Source organism: Anas acuta, chromosome 31, assembly GCF_963932015.1.
Source record: "Anas acuta chromosome 31, bAnaAcu1.1, whole genome shotgun sequence".
Taxonomy (NCBI): Eukaryota; Metazoa; Chordata; class Aves; order Anseriformes; family Anatidae; genus Anas; species Anas acuta.
The window spans coordinates 1,468,962-1,487,959 of NC_089009.1; the positions used below are offsets into that span (position 1 = coordinate 1,468,962).

The 18,998-nt window shown below is 43.9% G+C and overlaps 1 protein-coding gene and 1 long non-coding RNA gene across 9 annotated transcripts in view; one reads left to right on the forward strand and one right to left on the reverse strand.

Moving 5' to 3' along the window:
• The window catches only part of LOC137846297 (C-type lectin domain family 2 member B-like), a 153,495-nt gene that overhangs the window by 124,058 nt on the left and 10,439 nt on the right, over positions 1 to 18,998 (reverse strand). The window contains exon 1 of one of the 8 annotated variants that reach the window (XM_068664198.1): positions 15,782 to 16,034. The exons of the other annotated variants lie outside the window; for them this stretch is intronic. The gene's annotated coding sequence lies outside the window, so the exon portion shown is untranslated. Of the gene's footprint in view, positions 1 to 15,781; positions 16,035 to 18,998 lie in introns of those variants that run through there. 8 annotated transcript variants of the gene reach the window in all.
• On the forward strand, positions 16,092 to 18,818 carry LOC137846342 (uncharacterized). Its single transcript, XR_011090473.1, has 2 exons — positions 16,092 to 16,942; positions 18,685 to 18,818. It is a non-coding gene; the product is annotated as an uncharacterized lncRNA (long non-coding RNA).

Here is an 18,998-nt window from a genome sequence, read left to right on the forward strand (position 1 = left end):
GCCGTTCCCGCGGGTCCTATCACTGGTGATTATGGAGAATAGGTCACCTGCCTGTCCACTCCCCCTTGCGAGGAAGTTGTAGACTGCGATGAGAGCTGCACACAGTACTCGAGGTGAAGCTGCACCAGCACAGAGTAGAGCAGGACAATCACTTCCCTCGACCAACCAGAGATGCGACTAGCTTGTTCCCAGGTGTCATCCCTCTACCCTCCCTTGTCTGCTTTTTTGCTGCAGCTCCACACAGATTATTAATTCTACTGATTAATATTATTTTTTGCTTCTTTTCACCTTTATTCTTCTTTTCATTCCCTTCCAGAAAAAAAAAAAAAAAAATCAAAGAAAACAGCCAGCTGCTAGAAGATTAGAAGAAAGACTGGGAAAGCCCTCCCAAAGAAATAAACAGGAGAAAAAAATAAAGTGTGAAATGTTTTAAAATATCTTAAAACAATCAAACAAACAAACACGCTAGGAGTTCTAAACATCTGCAAGAAGATTTACATGCCCCATGTGGTAGCAGAAGCTTCAATAAAGCCAAATGAAAAGGAAGAACTTGGGCAACGTGGGATTTTTTTTTGGCTCTAATCACAGAAACATGCGAGTGGTGTGGACTGGTGTGGAAGTGTGAAACCATTCAGGCAGCAAAGAGTTAAATTTCCACAGTACTGAGCAAGAAAACCACAATATCTCGGGAAAAAGCAGAAGCGAGGCGCAGGAGACATGAGCGAGGCGCAGCAAGTGGCTGTGTGCATTTGTGTGCCTTTGGCTACTTTCACTTCAGATATTCAAAGAATCAGACAACAAGGTGGGAAAAGACCCCCAAGATGGAGGCCCACCCGTCCCCCTCCAACCAATGTCACCCACTAAACCATGTCCAACCTCTCCTTGAACACCCCCAAGGATGGTGACTCCACCACCTCCCTGGGCAACCCCTCCCAAGGCCTGACCACTCTTTCTGAGAAGAAGTGTCTCCTCATATCCAGCCTGAACCTCCCCTGGTGCTACTTGAGGCCATTCCTTCAGGTCCTATCACTAGTTATCTGTGAGAAGGGGCCGACCCCCAGCTCCCACCCCTTCCTTTCAGGTAGTTGTAGGGAGCCATAAGGTCCCACCGTCTGCATTTTTTCCTGCAGCTCCTCCCAGATTATTAATCCTGTTTAATTTTTTGGCTTCATTTCACCATTATTCTTATTTTCATTCCCTCCCATAAAAAAGCACAAAGAAAGCAGCCAGCTGCCTTACCTAGAAGAGAGCCTGGGAAAGCCCTCCCAAAGAAACAAACAGAAAAACAAAACAAAACAAACAAAACAAAACAAAACAAAAACAGATAGCAATATTAAAAAATGAAAAACAAAAACAAAGAAACAAACAAAAAAACAAACTAGGAGTTCTAAACATCTGCAAGTTTCACACACCCTTTGTGGTACCAGAAGCTTCAATAAAGCCAAAGGAGGAATTTGGGAACGTGGAGGTTTTTTTTGGCTCTACTCACAGAAACACACGAGTGGTGTGGAAGCTTACTGTGTGCACATTTTTGGCATTAAAGAAAGGGAGACAACATGAGGAGAATTAATAAATAAATAAATAAATAAATAAAAAATAAAACAGCACAAACACAAAAAGTAAGGTGAGAAAGAGACAAAGAGGGTGGAAAAACTGCAGAGGGCAAATGAATAAAAAAATCTTAAAGGAAAAAAAAAAAAAAAAAAAAAAACGAAAGAAGATGGAAACCTGCCCTGGCTGGCTGCTCCTTCCCTCCCCATTTCAGCCCCTAGCCAAGCATTGCTTGCTCAGCCGGCCCCAAATTTTGCTGCTCAGAGGTGGACTTAACCTAAGAGCAGTGTGTCTACTCCTGGTGTCTTCTTGCTGGTGCTCCAATTTAAGGAATGAGAGAAGGAACAGTGCTTATATCATCCTGCTCATGCAGCAGTGTCCTGTAGCAGTGAGGGAGTGGTATCACTCAGCCTATGATCCTACGGAAGAGCGCTTGCAGTAGGAATACCTGAAGATATTAACCAAAACCTGTCTTAAATAGTAAGGCTTCAGAACTGAAAAACCTCAGTGGCTGCAACTTGACCATAGGTAAAAAAGTTTCCCTGACGGCAGACAGGAAATCCGTCTGTTCCTTTTACTTAAAATGCCAGTAGGAGGAGATTAAGGGGCCCAGGGGGACTAGCGCTCCCTGGAGTAACCACTCCCCCTTGCTAATAACAATATAGAGGAGGAGTGGCCAAAAAACAAAAATAAAAAGAGAAGCACACATTTCCATTTGGAAACCTGCCCATTTGCTAAAAAACATATTTTCTCCCAGCTGAAGCTGTGGGCAGCTCTTGGAGACACAGGAGCTCTGCAGAGCATGCAGCACATGACAAGAAGGCATTGGAAGCTCTCCATCAAATGCCATATATTCAGGCCATATTTTCTGCTTTTAAACCAGCAGAAATCAGAACACCAAATTCCTCTGCCGCCAAGGCAGGAGGTGTCTCTAGAAATTTGCTTTACGTTTTCACAGAATGATAATATTGTAGGGGTTGGAAGGGACCTCAAGAAATCATCAGGTCCAACCCCCATTCCCTTCAAAAATGACAAATTTTGCAAGAAAGCCATCTTTCAATTTTATTTTTTTTTCCAATTTTATCTTTAAAGATAGAGTAGCGTCTCTTCACACTTGGGTTTGAAAGAGCACCTTTAGGTTGGCCACAGACTGGTGAAAACATCCCTTTTATGGAGAAAAAGGGTTTTTGAATGTGCTGGGTGGCAGCTTTATAGCAGGTTTGCTCCCTGCAAGTGTAAATGAATTTTGCCCGGCTCAATTCCCTTCTTCCCTGCCCTTTGCAAACCCAAAGCTCAATTTTAATCCGCTCATTTTTGAAGTTTTCCAGAATTGGGACCCATGCCTGGAGGGAGCTTTGGCTCAGCTGGGGGGGAAGCCTCTGTGATCCAGAGCAGGAGTAGTCATTGTGTGTTGCTCCCTCTACCGGAGAAAATAAGGTGATAATAATGTGTTTTGGGTTGGGAAAGGTTGTGTTTGAGGTGGTCGAATAAAAAGGGGGTTTATAGGTTAGTTTTGGGCAGCTCCAGCCCCAAAAGAGAGGGGGTGAAGCAGGAAAGATGGGACGGGCTACTGGAATGGACCAAACTCTGGGTTTTGGGTGAAGGATGGAGTTTGGAAGAGGAACCTATTTACAAAAACAAACAAAACAAAACAAAACAACAACAACAACAACAACAAAAACAAAACAACAAACAAACAAACAAACAAAACAAAACAAAAAAACAACAGTGGATGCAATATCATTTGAACCAAAATTTTGGGTGTTGAAAAGATGCCTAAAAATCCCCAACATAAATTTGTACAGCCAGAAAACGTAGGCAAAGGACAATGGGATGGACGCATCCTTTCTGCTGTGCCCTGGGATCCCTGTTTGGGGCTGTCTGGTAGAGAATGATGATTTCTCGTCTGGAGCAAGGTGGAGGAGGAGGAGCGAAGCGCAGGAGGAGGAGCGAGGCGCAGCAAGTGGCTGTGTGCATTTGTGTGCCTTTGGCTACTTTCACTTCAGATATTCAAAGAATCAGACAACAAGGTGGGAAAAGACCCCCAAGATGGAGTCCCACCCGTCCCCCTCCAACCAATGTCACCCACTAAACCATGTCCCCAAGCACCATGTCCAACCTCTCCTTGAACACCCCCAAGGATGGTGACTCCACCACCTCCCTGGGCAACCCCTCCCAAGGCCTGACCACTCTTTCTGAGAAGAAGTGTCTCCTCATATCCAGCCTGAACCTCCCCTGGTGCTACTTGAGGCCATTCCTTCAGGTCCTATCACTAGTTATCTGTGAGAAGGGGCCGACCCCCAGCTCCCACCCCTTCCTTTCAGGTAGTTGTAGGGAGCCATAAGGTCCCACCGTCTGCATTTTTTCCTGCAGCTCCTCCCAGATTATTAATCCTGTTTAATTTTTTGGCTTCATTTCACCATTATTCTTATTTTCATTCCCTCCCATAAAAAAGCACAAAGAAAGCAGCCAGCTGCCTTACCTAGAAGAGAGCCTGGGAAAGCCCTCCCAAAGAAACAAACAGAAAAACAAAACAAAACAAACAAAACAAAACAAAACAAAAACAGATAGCAATATTAAAAAATGAAAAACAAAAACAAAGAAACAAACAAAAAAACAAACTAGGAGTTCTAAACATCTGCAAGTTTCACACACCCTTTGTGGTACCAGAAGCTTCAATAAAGCCAAAGGAGGAATTTGGGAACGTGGGGGTTTTTTTTGGCTCTACTCACAGAAACACACGAGTGGTGTGGAAGCTTACTGTGTGCACATTTTTGGCATTAAAGAAAGGGAGACAACATGAGGAGAATTAATAAATAAATAAATAAATAAATAAAAAATAAAACAGCACAAACACAAAAAGTAAGGTGAGAAAGAGACAAAGAGGGTGGAAAAACTGCAGAGGGCAAATGAATAAAAAAATCTTAAAGGAAAAAAAAAAAAAAAAAAAAAAACGAAAGAAGATGGAAACCTGCCCTGGCTGGCTGCTCCTTCCCTCCCCATTTCAGCCCCTAGCCAAGCGTTGCTTGCTCAGCCGGCCCCAAATTTTGCTGCTCAGAGGTGGACTTAACCTAAGAGCAGTGTGTCTACTCCTGGTGTCTTCTTGCTGGTGCTCCAATTTAAGGAATGAGAGAAGGAACAGTGCTTATATCATCCTGCTCATGCAGCAGTGTCCTGTAGCAGTGAGGGAGTGGTATCACTCAGCCTATGATCCTACGGAAGAGCGCTTGCAGTAGGAATACCTGAAGATATTAACCAAAACCTGTCTTAAATAGTAAGGCTTCAGAACTGAAAAACCTCAGTGGCTGCAACTTGACCATAGGTAAAAAAGTTTCCCTGACGGCAGACAGGAAATCCGTCTGTTCCTTTTACTTAAAATGCCAGTAGGAGGAGATTAAGGGGCCCAGGGGGACTAGCGCTCCCTGGAGTAACCACTCCCCCTTGCTAATAACAATATAGAGGAGGAGTGGCCAAAAAACAAAAATAAAAAGAGAAGCACACATTTCCATTTGGAAACCTGCCCATTTGCTAAAAAACATATTTTCTCCCAGCTGAAGCTGTGGGCAGCTCTTGGAGACACAGGAGCTCTGCAGAGCATGCAGCACATGACAAGAAGGCATTGGAAGCTCTCCATCAAATGCCATATATTCAGGCCATATTTTCTGCTTTTAAACCAGCAGAAATCAGAACACCAAATTCCTCTGCCGCCAAGGCAGGAGGTGTCTCTAGAAATTTGCTTTACGTTTTCACAGAATGATAATATTGTAGGGGTTGGAAGGGACCTCAAGAAATCATCAGGTCCAACCCCCATTCCCTTCAAAAATGACAAATTTTGCAAGAAAGCCATCTTTCAATTTTATTTTTTTTTCCAATTTTATCTTTAAAGATAGAGTAGCGTCTCTTCACACTTGGGTTTGAAAGAGCACCTTTAGGTTGGCCACAGACTGGTGAAAACATCCCTTTTATGGAGAAAAAGGGTTTTTGAATGTGCTGGGTGGCAGCTTTATAGCAGGTTTGCTCCCTGCAAGTGTAAATGAATTTTGCCCGGCTCAATTCCCTTCTTCCCTGCCCTTTGCAAACCCAAAGCTCAATTTTAATCCGCTCATTTTTGAAGTTTTCCAGAATTGGGACCCATGCCTGGAGGGAGCTTTGGCTCAGCTGGGGGGGAAGCCTCTGTGATCCAGAGCAGGAGTAGTCATTGTGTGTTGCTCCCTCTACCGGAGAAAATAAGGTGATAATAATGTGTTTTGGGTTGGGAAAGGTTGTGTTTGAGGTGGTCGAATAAAAAGGGGGTTTATAGGTTAGTTTTGGGCAGCTCCAGCCCCAAAAGAGAGGGGGTGAAGCAGGAAAGATGGGACGGGCTACTGGAATGGACCAAACTCTGGGTTTTGGGTGAAGGATGGAGTTTGGAAGAGGAACCTATTTACAAAAACAAACAAAACAAAACAAAACAACAACAACAACAACAACAAAAACAAAACAACAAACAAACAAACAAACAAAACAAAACAAAAAAACAACAGTGGATGCAATATCATTTGAACCAAAATTTTGGGTGTTGAAAAGATGCCTAAAAATCCCCAACATAAATTTGTACAGCCAGAAAACGTAGGCAAAGGACAATGGGATGGACGCATCCTTTCTGCTGTGCCCTGGGATCCCTGTTTGGGGCTGTCTGGTAGAGAATGATGATTTCTCGTCTGGAGCAAGGTGGAGGAGGAGGAGCGAAGCGCAGGAGGAGGAGCGAGGCGCAGCAAGTGGCTGTGTGCATTTGTGTGCCTTTGGCTACTTTCACTTCAGATATTCAAAGAATCAGACAACAAGGTGGGAAAAGACCCCCAAGATGGAGTCCCACCCGTCCCCCTCCAACCAATGTCACCCACTAAACCATGTCCCCAAGCACCATGTCCAACCTCTCCTTGAACACCCCCAAGGATGGTGACTCCACCACCTCCCTGGGCAACCCCTCCCAAGGCCTGACCACTCTTTCTGAGAAGAAGTGTCTCCTCATATCCAGCCTGAACCTCCCCTGGTGCTACTTGAGGCCATTCCTTCAGGTCCTATCACTAGTTATCTGTGAGAAGGGGCCGACCCCCAGCTCCCACCCCTTCCTTTCAGGTAGTTGTAGGGAGCCATAAGGTCCCACCGTCTGCATTTTTTCCTGCAGCTCCTCCCAGATTATTAATCCTGTTTAATTTTTTGGCTTCATTTCACCATTATTCTTATTTTCATTCCCTCCCATAAAAAAGCACAAAGAAAGCAGCCAGCTGCCTTACCTAGAAGAGAGCCTGGGAAAGCCCTCCCAAAGAAACAAACAGAAAAACAAAACAAAACAAACAAAACAAAACAAAACAAAAACAGATAGCAATATTAAAAAATGAAAAACAAAAACAAAGAAACAAACAAAAAAACAAACTAGGAGTTCTAAACATCTGCAAGTTTCACACACCCTTTGTGGTACCAGAAGCTTCAATAAAGCCAAAGGAGGAATTTGGGAACGTGGAGGTTTTTTTTGGCTCTACTCACAGAAACACACGAGTGGTGTGGAAGCTTACTGTGTGCACATTTTTGGCATTAAAGAAAGGGAGACAACATGAGGAGAATTAATAAATAAATAAATAAATAAATAAAAAATAAAACAGCACAAACACAAAAAGTAAGGTGAGAAAGAGACAAAGAGGGTGGAAAAACTGCAGAGGGCAAATGAAAAAAAAAATCTTAAAGGAAAAAAAAAAAAAAAAAAAAAAACGAAAGAAGATGGAAACCTGCCCTGGCTGGCTGCTCCTTCCCTCCCCATTTCAGCCCCTAGCCAAGCGTTGCTTGCTCAGCCGGCCCCAAATTTTGCTGCTCAGAGGTGGACTTAACCTAAGAGCAGTGTGTCTACTCCTGGTGTCTTCTTGCTGGTGCTCCAATTTAAGGAATGAGAGAAGGAACAGTGCTTATATCATCCTGCTCATGCAGCAGTGTCCTGTAGCAGTGAGGGAGTGGTATCACTCAGCCTATGATCCTACGGAAGAGCGCTTGCAGTAGGAATACCTGAAGATATTAACCAAAACCTGTCTTAAATAGTAAGGCTTCAGAACTGAAAAACCTCAGTGGCTGCAACTTGACCATAGGTAAAAAAGTTTCCCTGACGGCAGACAGGAAATCCGTCTGTTCCTTTTACTTAAAATGCCAGTAGGAGGAGATTAAGGGGCCCAGGGGGACTAGCGCTCCCTGGAGTAACCACTCCCCCTTGCTAATAACAATATAGAGGAGGAGTGGCCAAAAAACAAAAATAAAAAGAGAAGCACACATTTCCATTTGGAAACCTGCCCATTTGCTAAAAAACATATTTTCTCCCAGCTGAAGCTGTGGGCAGCTCTTGGAGACACAGGAGCTCTGCAGAGCATGCAGCACATGACAAGAAGGCATTGGAAGCTCTCCATCAAATGCCATATATTCAGGCCATATTTTCTGCTTTTAAACCAGCAGAAATCAGAACACCAAATTCCTCTGCCGCCAAGGCAGGAGGTGTCTCTAGAAATTTGCTTTACGTTTTCACAGAATGATAATATTGTAGGGGTTGGAAGGGACCTCAAGAAATCATCAGGTCCAACCCCCATTCCCTTCAAAAATGACAAATTTTGCAAGAAAGCCATCTTTCAATTTTATTTTTTTTTCCAATTTTATCTTTAAAGATAGAGTAGCGTCTCTTCACACTTGGGTTTGAAAGAGCACCTTTAGGTTGGCCACAGACTGGTGAAAACATCCCTTTTATGGAGAAAAAGGGTTTTTGAATGTGCTGGGTGGCAGCTTTATAGCAGGTTTGCTCCCTGCAAGTGTAAATGAATTTTGCCCGGCTCAATTCCCTTCTTCCCTGCCCTTTGCAAACCCAAAGCTCAATTTTAATCCGCTCATTTTTGAAGTTTTCCAGAATTGGGACCCATGCCTGGAGGGAGCTTTGGCTCAGCTGGGGGGAAGCCTCTGTGATCCAGAGCAGGAGTAGTCATTGTGTGTTGCTCCCTCTACCGGAGAAAATAAGGTGATAATAATGTGTTTTGGGTTGGGAAAGGTTGTGTTTGAGGTGGTCGAATAAAAAGGGGGTTTATAGGTTAGTTTTGGGCAGCTCCAGCCCCAAAAGAGAGGGGGTGAAGCAGGAAAGATGGGACGGGCTACTGGAATGGACCAAACTCTGGGTTTTGGGTGAAGGATGGAGTTTGGAAGAGGAACCTATTTACAAAAACAAACAAAACAAAACAAAACAACAACAACAACAACAACAAAAACAAAACAACAAACAAACAAACAAACAAAACAAAACAAAAAAACAACAGTGGATGCAATATCATTTGAACCAAAATTTTGGGTGTTGAAAAGATGCCTAAAAATCCCCAACATAAATTTGTACAGCCAGAAAACGTAGGCAAAGGACAATGGGATGGACGCATCCTTTCTGCTGTGCCCTGGGATCCCTGTTTGGGGCTGTCTGGTAGAGAATGATGATTTCTCGTCTGGAGCAAGGTGGAGGAGGAGGAGCGAAGCGCAGGAGGAGGAGCGAGGCGCAGCAAGTGGCTGTGTGCATTTGTGTGCCTTTGGCTACTTTCACTTCAGATATTCAAAGAATCAGACAACAAGGTGGGAAAAGACCCCCAAGATGGAGTCCCACCCGTCCCCCTCCAACCAATGTCACCCACTAAACCATGTCCCCAAGCACCATGTCCAACCTCTCCTTGAACACCCCCAAGGATGGTGACTCCACCACCTCCCTGGGCAACCCCTCCCAAGGCCTGACCACTCTTTCTGAGAAGAAGTGTCTCCTCATATCCAGCCTGAACCTCCCCTGGTGCTACTTGAGGCCATTCCTTCAGGTCCTATCACTAGTTATCTGTGAGAAGGGGCCGACCCCCAGCTCCCACCCCTTCCTTTCAGGTAGTTGTAGGGAGCCATAAGGTCCCACCGTCTGCATTTTTTCCTGCAGCTCCTCCCAGATTATTAATCCTGTTTAATTTTTTGGCTTCATTTCACCATTATTCTTATTTTCATTCCCTCCCATAAAAAAGCACAAAGAAAGCAGCCAGCTGCCTTACCTAGAAGAGAGCCTGGGAAAGCCCTCCCAAAGAAACAAACAGAAAAACAAAACAAAACAAACAAAACAAAACAAAACAAAAACAGATAGCAATATTAAAAAATGAAAAACAAAAACAAAGAAACAAACAAAAAAACAAACTAGGAGTTCTAAACATCTGCAAGTTTCACACACCCTTTGTGGTACCAGAAGCTTCAATAAAGCCAAAGGAGGAATTTGGGAACGTGGGGTTTTTTTTTGGCTCTACTCACAGAAACACACGAGTGGTGTGGAAGCTTACTGTGTGCACATTTTTGGCATTAAAGAAAGGGAGACAACATGAGGAGAATTAATAAATAAATAAATAAATAAATAAATAAAAAATAAAACAGCACAAACACAAAAAGTAAGGTGAGAAAGAGACAAAGAGGGTGGAAAAACTGCAGAGGGCAAATGAATAAAAAAATCTTAAAGGAAAAAAAAAAAAAAAAAAAAAACGAAAGAAGATGGAAACCTGCCCTGGCTGGCTGCTCCTTCCCTCCCCATTTCAGCCCCTAGCCAAGCGTTGCTTGCTCAGCCGGCCCCAAATTTTGCTGCTCAGAGGTGGACTTAACCTAAGAGCAGTGTGTCTACTCCTGGTGTCTTCTTGCTGGTGCTCCAATTTAAGGAATGAGAGAAGGAACAGTGCTTATATCATCCTGCTCATGCAGCAGTGTCCTGTAGCAGTGAGGGAGTGGTATCACTCAGCCTATGATCCTACGGAAGAGCGCTTGCAGTAGGAATACCTGAAGATATTAACCAAAACCTGTCTTAAATAGTAAGGCTTCAGAACTGAAAAACCTCAGTGGCTGCAACTTGACCATAGGTAAAAAAGTTTCCCTGACGGCAGACAGGAAATCCGTCTGTTCCTTTTACTTAAAATGCCAGTAGGAGGAGATTAAGGGGCCCAGGGGGACTAGCGCTCCCTGGAGTAACCACTCCCCCTTGCTAATAACAATATAGAGGAGGAGTGGCCAAAAAACAAAAATAAAAAGAGAAGCACACATTTCCATTTGGAAACCTGCCCATTTGCTAAAAAACATATTTTCTCCCAGCTGAAGCTGTGGGCAGCTCTTGGAGACACAGGAGCTCTGCAGAGCATGCAGCACATGACAAGAAGGCATTGGAAGCTCTCCATCAAATGCCATATATTCAGGCCATATTTTCTGCTTTTAAACCAGCAGAAATCAGAACACCAAATTCCTCTGCCGCCAAGGCAGGAGGTGTCTCTAGAAATTTGCTTTACGTTTTCACAGAATGATAATATTGTAGGGGTTGGAAGGGACCTCAAGAAATCATCAGGTCCAACCCCCATTCCCTTCAAAAATGACAAATTTTGCAAGAAAGCCATCTTTCAATTTTATTTTTTTTTCCAATTTTATCTTTAAAGATAGAGTAGCGTCTCTTCACACTTGGGTTTGAAAGAGCACCTTTAGGTTGGCCACAGACTGGTGAAAACATCCCTTTTATGGAGAAAAAGGGTTTTTGAATGTGCTGGGTGGCAGCTTTATAGCAGGTTTGCTCCCTGCAAGTGTAAATGAATTTTGCCCGGCTCAATTCCCTTCTTCCCTGCCCTTTGCAAACCCAAAGCTCAATTTTAATCCGCTCATTTTTGAAGTTTTCCAGAATTGGGACCCATGCCTGGAGGGAGCTTTGGCTCAGCTGGGGGGGAAGCCTCTGTGATCCAGAGCAGGAGTAGTCATTGTGTGTTGCTCCCTCTACCGGAGAAAATAAGGTGATAATAATGTGTTTTGGGTTGGGAAAGGTTGTGTTTGAGGTGGTCGAATAAAAAGGGGGTTTATAGGTTAGTTTTGGGCAGCTCCAGCCCCAAAAGAGAGGGGGTGAAGCAGGAAAGATGGGACGGGCTACTGGAATGGACCAAACTCTGGGTTTTGGGTGAAGGATGGAGTTTGGAAGAGGAACCTATTTACAAAAACAAACAAAACAAAACAAAACAACAACAACAACAACAACAAAAACAAAACAACAAACAAACAAACAAACAAAACAAAACAAAAAAACAACAGTGGATGCAATATCATTTGAACCAAAATTTTGGGTGTTGAAAAGATGCCTAAAAATCCCCAACATAAATTTGTACAGCCAGAAAACGTAGGCAAAGGACAATGGGATGGACGCATCCTTTCTGCTGTGCCCTGGGATCCCTGTTTGGGGCTGTCTGGTAGAGAATGATGATTTCTCGTCTGGAGCAAGGTGGAGGAGGAGGAGCGAAGCGCAGGAGGAGGAGCGAGGCGCAGCAAGTGGCTGTGTGCATTTGTGTGCCTTTGGCTACTTTCACTTCAGATATTCAAAGAATCAGACAACAAGGTGGGAAAAGACCCCCAAGATGGAGGCCCACCCGTCCCCCTCCAACCAATGTCACCCACTAAACCATGTCCCCAAGCACCATGTCCAACCTCTCCTTGAACACCCCCAAGGATGGTGACTCCACCACCTCCCTGGGCAACCCCTCCCAAGGCCTGACCACTCTTTCTGAGAAGAAGTGTCTCCTCATATCCAGCCTGAACCTCCCCTGGTGCTACTTGAGGCCATTCCTTCAGGTCCTATCACTAGTTATCTGTGAGAAGGGGCCGACCCCCAGCTCCCACCCCTTCCTTTCAGGTAGTTGTAGGGAGCCATAAGGTCCCACCGTCTGCATTTTTTCCTGCAGCTCCTCCCAGATTATTAATCCTGTTTAATTTTTTGGCTTCATTTCACCATTATTCTTATTTTCATTCCCTCCCATAAAAAAGCACAAAGAAAGCAGCCAGCTGCCTTACCTAGAAGAGAGCCTGGGAAAGCCCTCCCAAAGAAACAAACAGAAAAACAAAACAAAACAAACAAAACAAAACAAAACAAAAACAGATAGCAATATTAAAAAATGAAAAACAAAAACAAAGAAACAAACAAAAAAACAAACTAGGAGTTCTAAACATCTGCAAGTTTCACACACCCTTTGTGGTACCAGAAGCTTCAATAAAGCCAAAGGAGGAATTTGGGAACGTGGGGTTTTTTTTTGGCTCTACTCACAGAAACACACGAGTGGTGTGGAAGCTTACTGTGTGCACATTTTTGGCATTAAAGAAAGGGAGACAACATGAGGAGAATTAATAAATAAATAAATAAAAAATAAAACAGCACAAACACAAAAAGTAAGGTGAGAAAGAGACAAAGAGGGTGGAAAAACTGCAGAGGGCAAATGAATAAAAAAATCTTAAAGGAAAAAAAAAAAAAAAAAAAAACGAAAGAAGATGGAAACCTGCCCTGGCTGGCTGCTCCTTCCCTCCCCATTTCAGCCCCTAGCCAAGCGTTGCTTGCTCAGCCGGCCCCAAATTTTGCTGCTCAGAGGTGGACTTAACCTAAGAGCAGTGTGTCTACTCCTGGTGTCTTCTTGCTGGTGCTCCAATTTAAGGAATGAGAGAAGGAACAGTGCTTATATCATCCTGCTCATGCAGCAGTGTCCTGTAGCAGTGAGGGAGTGGTATCACTCAGCCTATGATCCTACGGAAGAGCGCTTGCAGTAGGAATACCTGAAGATATTAACCAAAACCTGTCTTAAATAGTAAGGCTTCAGAACTGAAAAACCTCAGTGGCTGCAACTTGACCATAGGTAAAAAAGTTTCCCTGACGGCAGACAGGAAATCCGTCTGTTCCTTTTACTTAAAATGCCAGTAGGAGGAGATTAAGGGGCCCAGGGGGACTAGCGCTCCCTGGAGTAACCACTCCCCCTTGCTAATAACAATATAGAGGAGGAGTGGCCAAAAAAACAAAAATAAAAAGAGAAGCACACATTTCCATTTGGAAACCTGCCCATTTGCTAAAAAACATATTTTCTCCCAGCTGAAGCTGTGGGCAGCTCTTGGAGACACAGGAGCTCTGCAGAGCATGCAGCACATGACAAGAAGGCATTGGAAGCTCTCCATCAAATGCCATATATTCAGGCCATATTTTCTGCTTTTAAACCAGCAGAAATCAGAACACCAAATTCCTCTGCCGCCAAGGCAGGAGGTGTCTCTAGAAATTTGCTTTACGTTTTCACAGAATGATAATATTGTAGGGGTTGGAAGGGACCTCAAGAAATCATCAGGTCCAACCCCCATTCCCTTCAAAAATGACAAATTTTGCAAGAAAGCCATCTTTCAATTTTATTTTTTTTTCCAATTTTATCTTTAAAGATAGAGTAGCGTCTCTTCACACTTGGGTTTGAAAGAGCACCTTTAGGTTGGCCACAGACTGGTGAAAACATCCCTTTTATGGAGAAAAAGGGTTTTTGAATGTGCTGGGTGGCAGCTTTATAGCAGGTTTGCTCCCTGCAAGTGTAAATGAATTTTGCCCGGCTCAATTCCCTTCTTCCCTGCCCTTTGCAAACCCAAAGCTCAATTTTAATCCGCTCATTTTTGAAGTTTTCCAGAATTGGGACCCATGCCTGGAGGGAGCTTTGGCTCAGCTGGGGGGGAAGCCTCTGTGATCCAGAGCAGGAGTAGTCATTGTGTGTTGCTCCCTCTACCGGAGAAAATAAGGTGATAATAATGTGTTTTGGGTTGGGAAAGGTTGTGTTTGAGGTGGTCGAATAAAAAGGGGGTTTATAGGTTAGTTTTGGGCAGCTCCAGCCCCAAAAGAGAGGGGGTGAAGCAGGAAAGATGGGACGGGCTACTGGAATGGACCAAACTCTGGGTTTTGGGTGAAGGATGGAGTTTGGAAGAGGAACCTATTTACAAAAACAAACAAAACAAAACAAAACAACAACAACAACAACAACAAAAACAAAACAACAAACAAACAAACAAACAAAACAAAACAAAAAAACAACAGTGGATGCAATATCATTTGAACCAAAATTTTGGGTGTTGAAAAGATGCCTAAAAATCCCCAACATAAATTTGTACAGCCAGAAAACGTAGGCAAAGGACAATGGGATGGACGCATCCTTTCTGCTGTGCCCTGGGATCCCTGTTTGGGGCTGTCTGGTAGAGAATGATGATTTCTCGTCTGGAGCAAGGTGGAGGAGGAGGAGCGAAGCGCAGGAGGAGGAGCGAGGCGCAGCAAGTGGCTGTGTGCATTTGTGTGCCTTTGGCTACTTTCACTTCAGATATTCAAAGAATCAGACAACAAGGTGGGAAAAGACCCCCAAGATGGAGGCCCACCCGTCCCCCTCCAACCAATGTCACCCACTAAACCATGTCCCCAAGCACCATGTCCAACCTCTCCTTGAACACCCCCAAGGATGGTGACTCCACCACCTCCCTGGGCAACCCCTCCCAAGGCCTGACCACTCTTTCTGAGAAGAAGTGTCTCCTCATATCCAGCCTGAACCTCCCCTGGTGCTACTTGAGGCCATTCCTTCAGGTCCTATCACTAGTTATCTGTGAGAAGGGGCCGACCCCCAGCTCCCACCCCTTCCTTTCAGGTAGTTGTAGGGAGCCATAAGGTCCCACCGTCTGCATTTTTTCCTGCAGCTCCTCCCAGATTATTAATCCTGTTTAATTTTTTGGCTTCATTTCACCATTATTCTTATTTTCATTCCCTCCCATAAAAAAGCACAAAGAAAGCAGCCAGCTGCCTTACCTAGAAGAGAGCCTGGGAAAGCCCTCCCAAAGAAACAAACAGAAAAACAAAACAAAACAAACAAAACAAAACAAAACAAAAACAGATAGCAATATTAAAAAATGAAAAACAAAAACAAAGAAACAAACAAAAAAACAAACTAGGAGTTCTAAACATCTGCAAGTTTCACACACCCTTTGTGGTACCAGAAGCTTCAATAAAGCCAAAGGAGGAATTTGGGAACGTGGGGTTTTTTTTTGGCTCTACTCACAGAAACACACGAGTGGTGTGGAAGCTTACTGTGTGCACATTTTTGGCATTAAAGAAAGGGAGACAACATGAGGAGAATTAATAAATAAATAAATAAAAAATAAAACAGCACAAACACAAAAAGTAAGGTGAGAAAGAGACAAAGAGGGTGGAAAAACTGCAGAGGGCAAATGAATAAAAAAATCTTAAAGGAAAAAAAAAAAAAAAAAAAAAACGAAAGAAGATGGAAACCTGCCCTGGCTGGCTGCTCCTTCCCTCCCCATTTCAGCCCCTAGCCAAGCGTTGCTTGCTCAGCCGGCCCCAAATTTTGCTGCTCAGATGTGGACTTACCCTAAGAGCAGTGTGTCTACTCCTGGTGTCTTCTTGCTGGTGCTCCAATTTAAGGAATGAGAGAAGGAACAGTGCTTATATCATCCTGCTCATGCAGCAGTGTCCTGTAGCAGTGAGGGAGTGGTATCACTCAGCCTATGATCCTACGGAAGAGCGCTTGCAGTAGGAATACCTGAAGATATTAACCAAAACCTGTCTTAAATAGTAAGGCTTCAGAACTGAAAAACCTCAGTGGCTGCAACTTGACCATAAGTAAAAAAGTTTCCCTGACGGCAGACAGGAAATCCGTCTGTTCCTTTTACTTAAAATGCCAGTAGGAGGAGATTAAGGGGCCCAGGGGGACTAGCGCTCCCTGGAGTAACCACTCCCCCTTGCTAATAACAATATAGAGGAGGAGTGGCCAAAAAACAAAAATAAAAAGAGAAGCACACATTTCCATTTGGAAACCTGCCCATTTGCTAAAAAACATATTTTCTCCCAGCTGAAGCTGTGGGCAGCTCTTGGAGACACAGGAGCTCTGCAGAGCATGCAGCACATGACAAGAAGGCATTGGAAGCTCTCCATCAAATGCCATATATTCAGGCCATATTTTCTGCTTTTAAACCAGCAGAAATCAGAACACCAAATTCCTCTGCCGCCAAGGCAGGAGGTGTCTCTAGAAATTTGCTTTACGTTTTCACAGAATGATAATATTGTAGGGGTTGGAAGGGACCTCAAGAAATCATCAGGTCCAACCCCCATTCCCTTCAAAAATGACAAATTTTGCAAGAAAGCCATCTTTCAATTTTATTTTTTTTTCCAATTTTATCTTTAAAGATAGAGTAGCGTCTCTTCACACTTGGGTTTGAAAGAGCACCTTTAGGTTGGCCACAGACTGGTGAAAACATCCCTTTTATGGAGAAAAAGGGTTTTTGAATGTGCTGGGTGGCAGCTTTATAGCAGGTTTGCTCCCTGCAAGTGTAAATGAATTTTGCCCGGCTCAATTCCCTTCTTCCCTGCCCTTTGCAAACCCAAAGCTCAATTTTAATCCGCTCATTTTTGAAGTTTTCCAGAATTGGGACCCATGCCTGGAGGGAGCTTTGGCTCAGCTGGGGGGGAAGCCTCTGTGATCCAGAGCAGGAGTAGTCATTGTGTGTTGCTCCCTCTACCGGAGAAAATAAGGTGATAATAATGTGTTTTGGGTTGGGAAAGGTTGTGTTTGAGGTGGTCGAATAAAAAGGGGGTTTATAGGTTAGTTTTGGGCAGTTCCAGCCCCAAAAGAGAGGGGGTGAAGCAGGAAAGATGGGACGGGCTACTGGAATGGACCAAGCTCTGGGTTTTGGGTGAAGGATGGAGTTTGGAAGAGGAACCTATTTACAAAAACAAACAAAACAAAACAACAACAAAACAAAACAAACAAAACAAAACAAAACAAAAAACAGTGGATGCAATATCATTTGAACCGAAATTTTGGGTGTTGAAAGGATGCCTAAAAATCCCCAACATGAATTTGTACAGCCACAAAATGTAGGCAAAGGACAATGGGATGGACGCATCCTTTCTGCTGTGCCCTGGGATCCCCGTTTGGGGCTGTCTGGTAGAGAATGATGATTTCTCGTCTGCTTTATTTGACCAAAAAACAACCTGCAGAGCAAAGCCACATCCTCCAGTACCTCACAGAGCACGAGGGAGAGCAGAGCGCTGCTGCTGCAGGAGGAAACCTCAGGGCTTCAGTTGTTTTCCCCAGCCTAAGAGGGGACAAGAAGGGTTTGGGGGATCCGTGCCATGATAATTGGAGCTGTCACCTAGTTGGCATTGGTTGGTGTGTGAAGGTGTTTTGGATTTTGGGATGGGCTGCAGAAAAAGTGGGAAAAGTTGCAGGTGTTTCACCCATTTCTTCCCCCGGAGCATTTCTTCAGCTGGTTCACCACCACCAACCACAGAGTCTTGTGCAACCCCTTCTCCACAAAAACCTTCTCTCAGTCATTAATTCCACCAAATTTTGTCCTCTCCACCCCAAACAGAGGAGACGTTTCCACCGCTTTGCGCTGCAACCCTTGTACTCTTTGCTCTGGAGCAATAGTTGGGGTATAGAGGCTGCGATGTGAGCTCAGATATCTCAAACCTGAATTTAGTTGATAAATCCAGCAAGGTTCATTGACGAAATAATGACATCCAACCTTCTTAATGAGGTGGCTCTTCACTGTCCATATTCCCAAAGACTTTTGGTGGAGAAATTTATGGAAAATGGAAATTTTGCGCCTCCAAAGCCTCAGCCATCTAAAGGAAGGGAGATGATGGGTGTAATGTTTGGGGTGAAGCATCTCTTCACACTTGACCAGGATTTGTGAGAATATAAATTAAAATAAAATAAATGAAGGTACTAAGCTATGGGGTGAAACAGAGCAAAAATAAACCAGAGGAAACAGGGATGCTAGGACTTAAAAAACAGAATCATAGAATATCCCTAGTTGGAAGGGGCCCATAAATTAAAATGAAAAATAAAAATAAGAAGGAAATTTAATCCTGGGGTGGACTTCTTGCTGCTGCAAATTTCTTTTGCATGAAAAGAAATTTGCCTGGGGGTTATTTAAAAGAGAAAGTGCAGAATCCAAGAGAAACCAAGAAAATTCAAAAGGCCAGAGGCAGGAAGGGCTGAAGACAGGGAGGTTTGGGGTTTGGTGGCTTAAAAATTAAACGAAGACACAAAATATAACGAGGTGTTAATCTGTTAAATCTTGTCGTGGATGAGGTTCTGAAAAGGTGCTAAACCACCCAGTGCTGCTGTCAAGGGAACAGTTCTGCAGCACTTTTGCAAAAAATGTTAGGGAGGGAGCAGCCGTGCAGATTCTACCCTAAAATCTATTTCATTTTACTTATTTTTGCTAAAATCCCCATCCCTTATACCTGTCCCTGGCTTGCAGAGGTGCTGGAGGCAAAGGGGCTGAGCGCTGGTGGCTTCTGCTTCTTCTTCCCCCCTCCAAGGTTTTACCCTCACCTCCAAAGGTGGGAAAGGGAGAGGTACTGATTATTAAGTGGAATTTTGGGGATAATTGCATGGAAAAGGGCATTATGCTCCCCTCCCCACCTTGGTGCCAAGGTGCAGAAACCTCTGTGCAAGAAGATAATTGCAATACAAACATGATAATAAATGAGATGAAAGCCCTGCCCTGACCCCGCTCTCCTGGAGAAGAAGGGGTTGCTATTGCTTTTTTAATGCTTTTTATTTTGATATTTC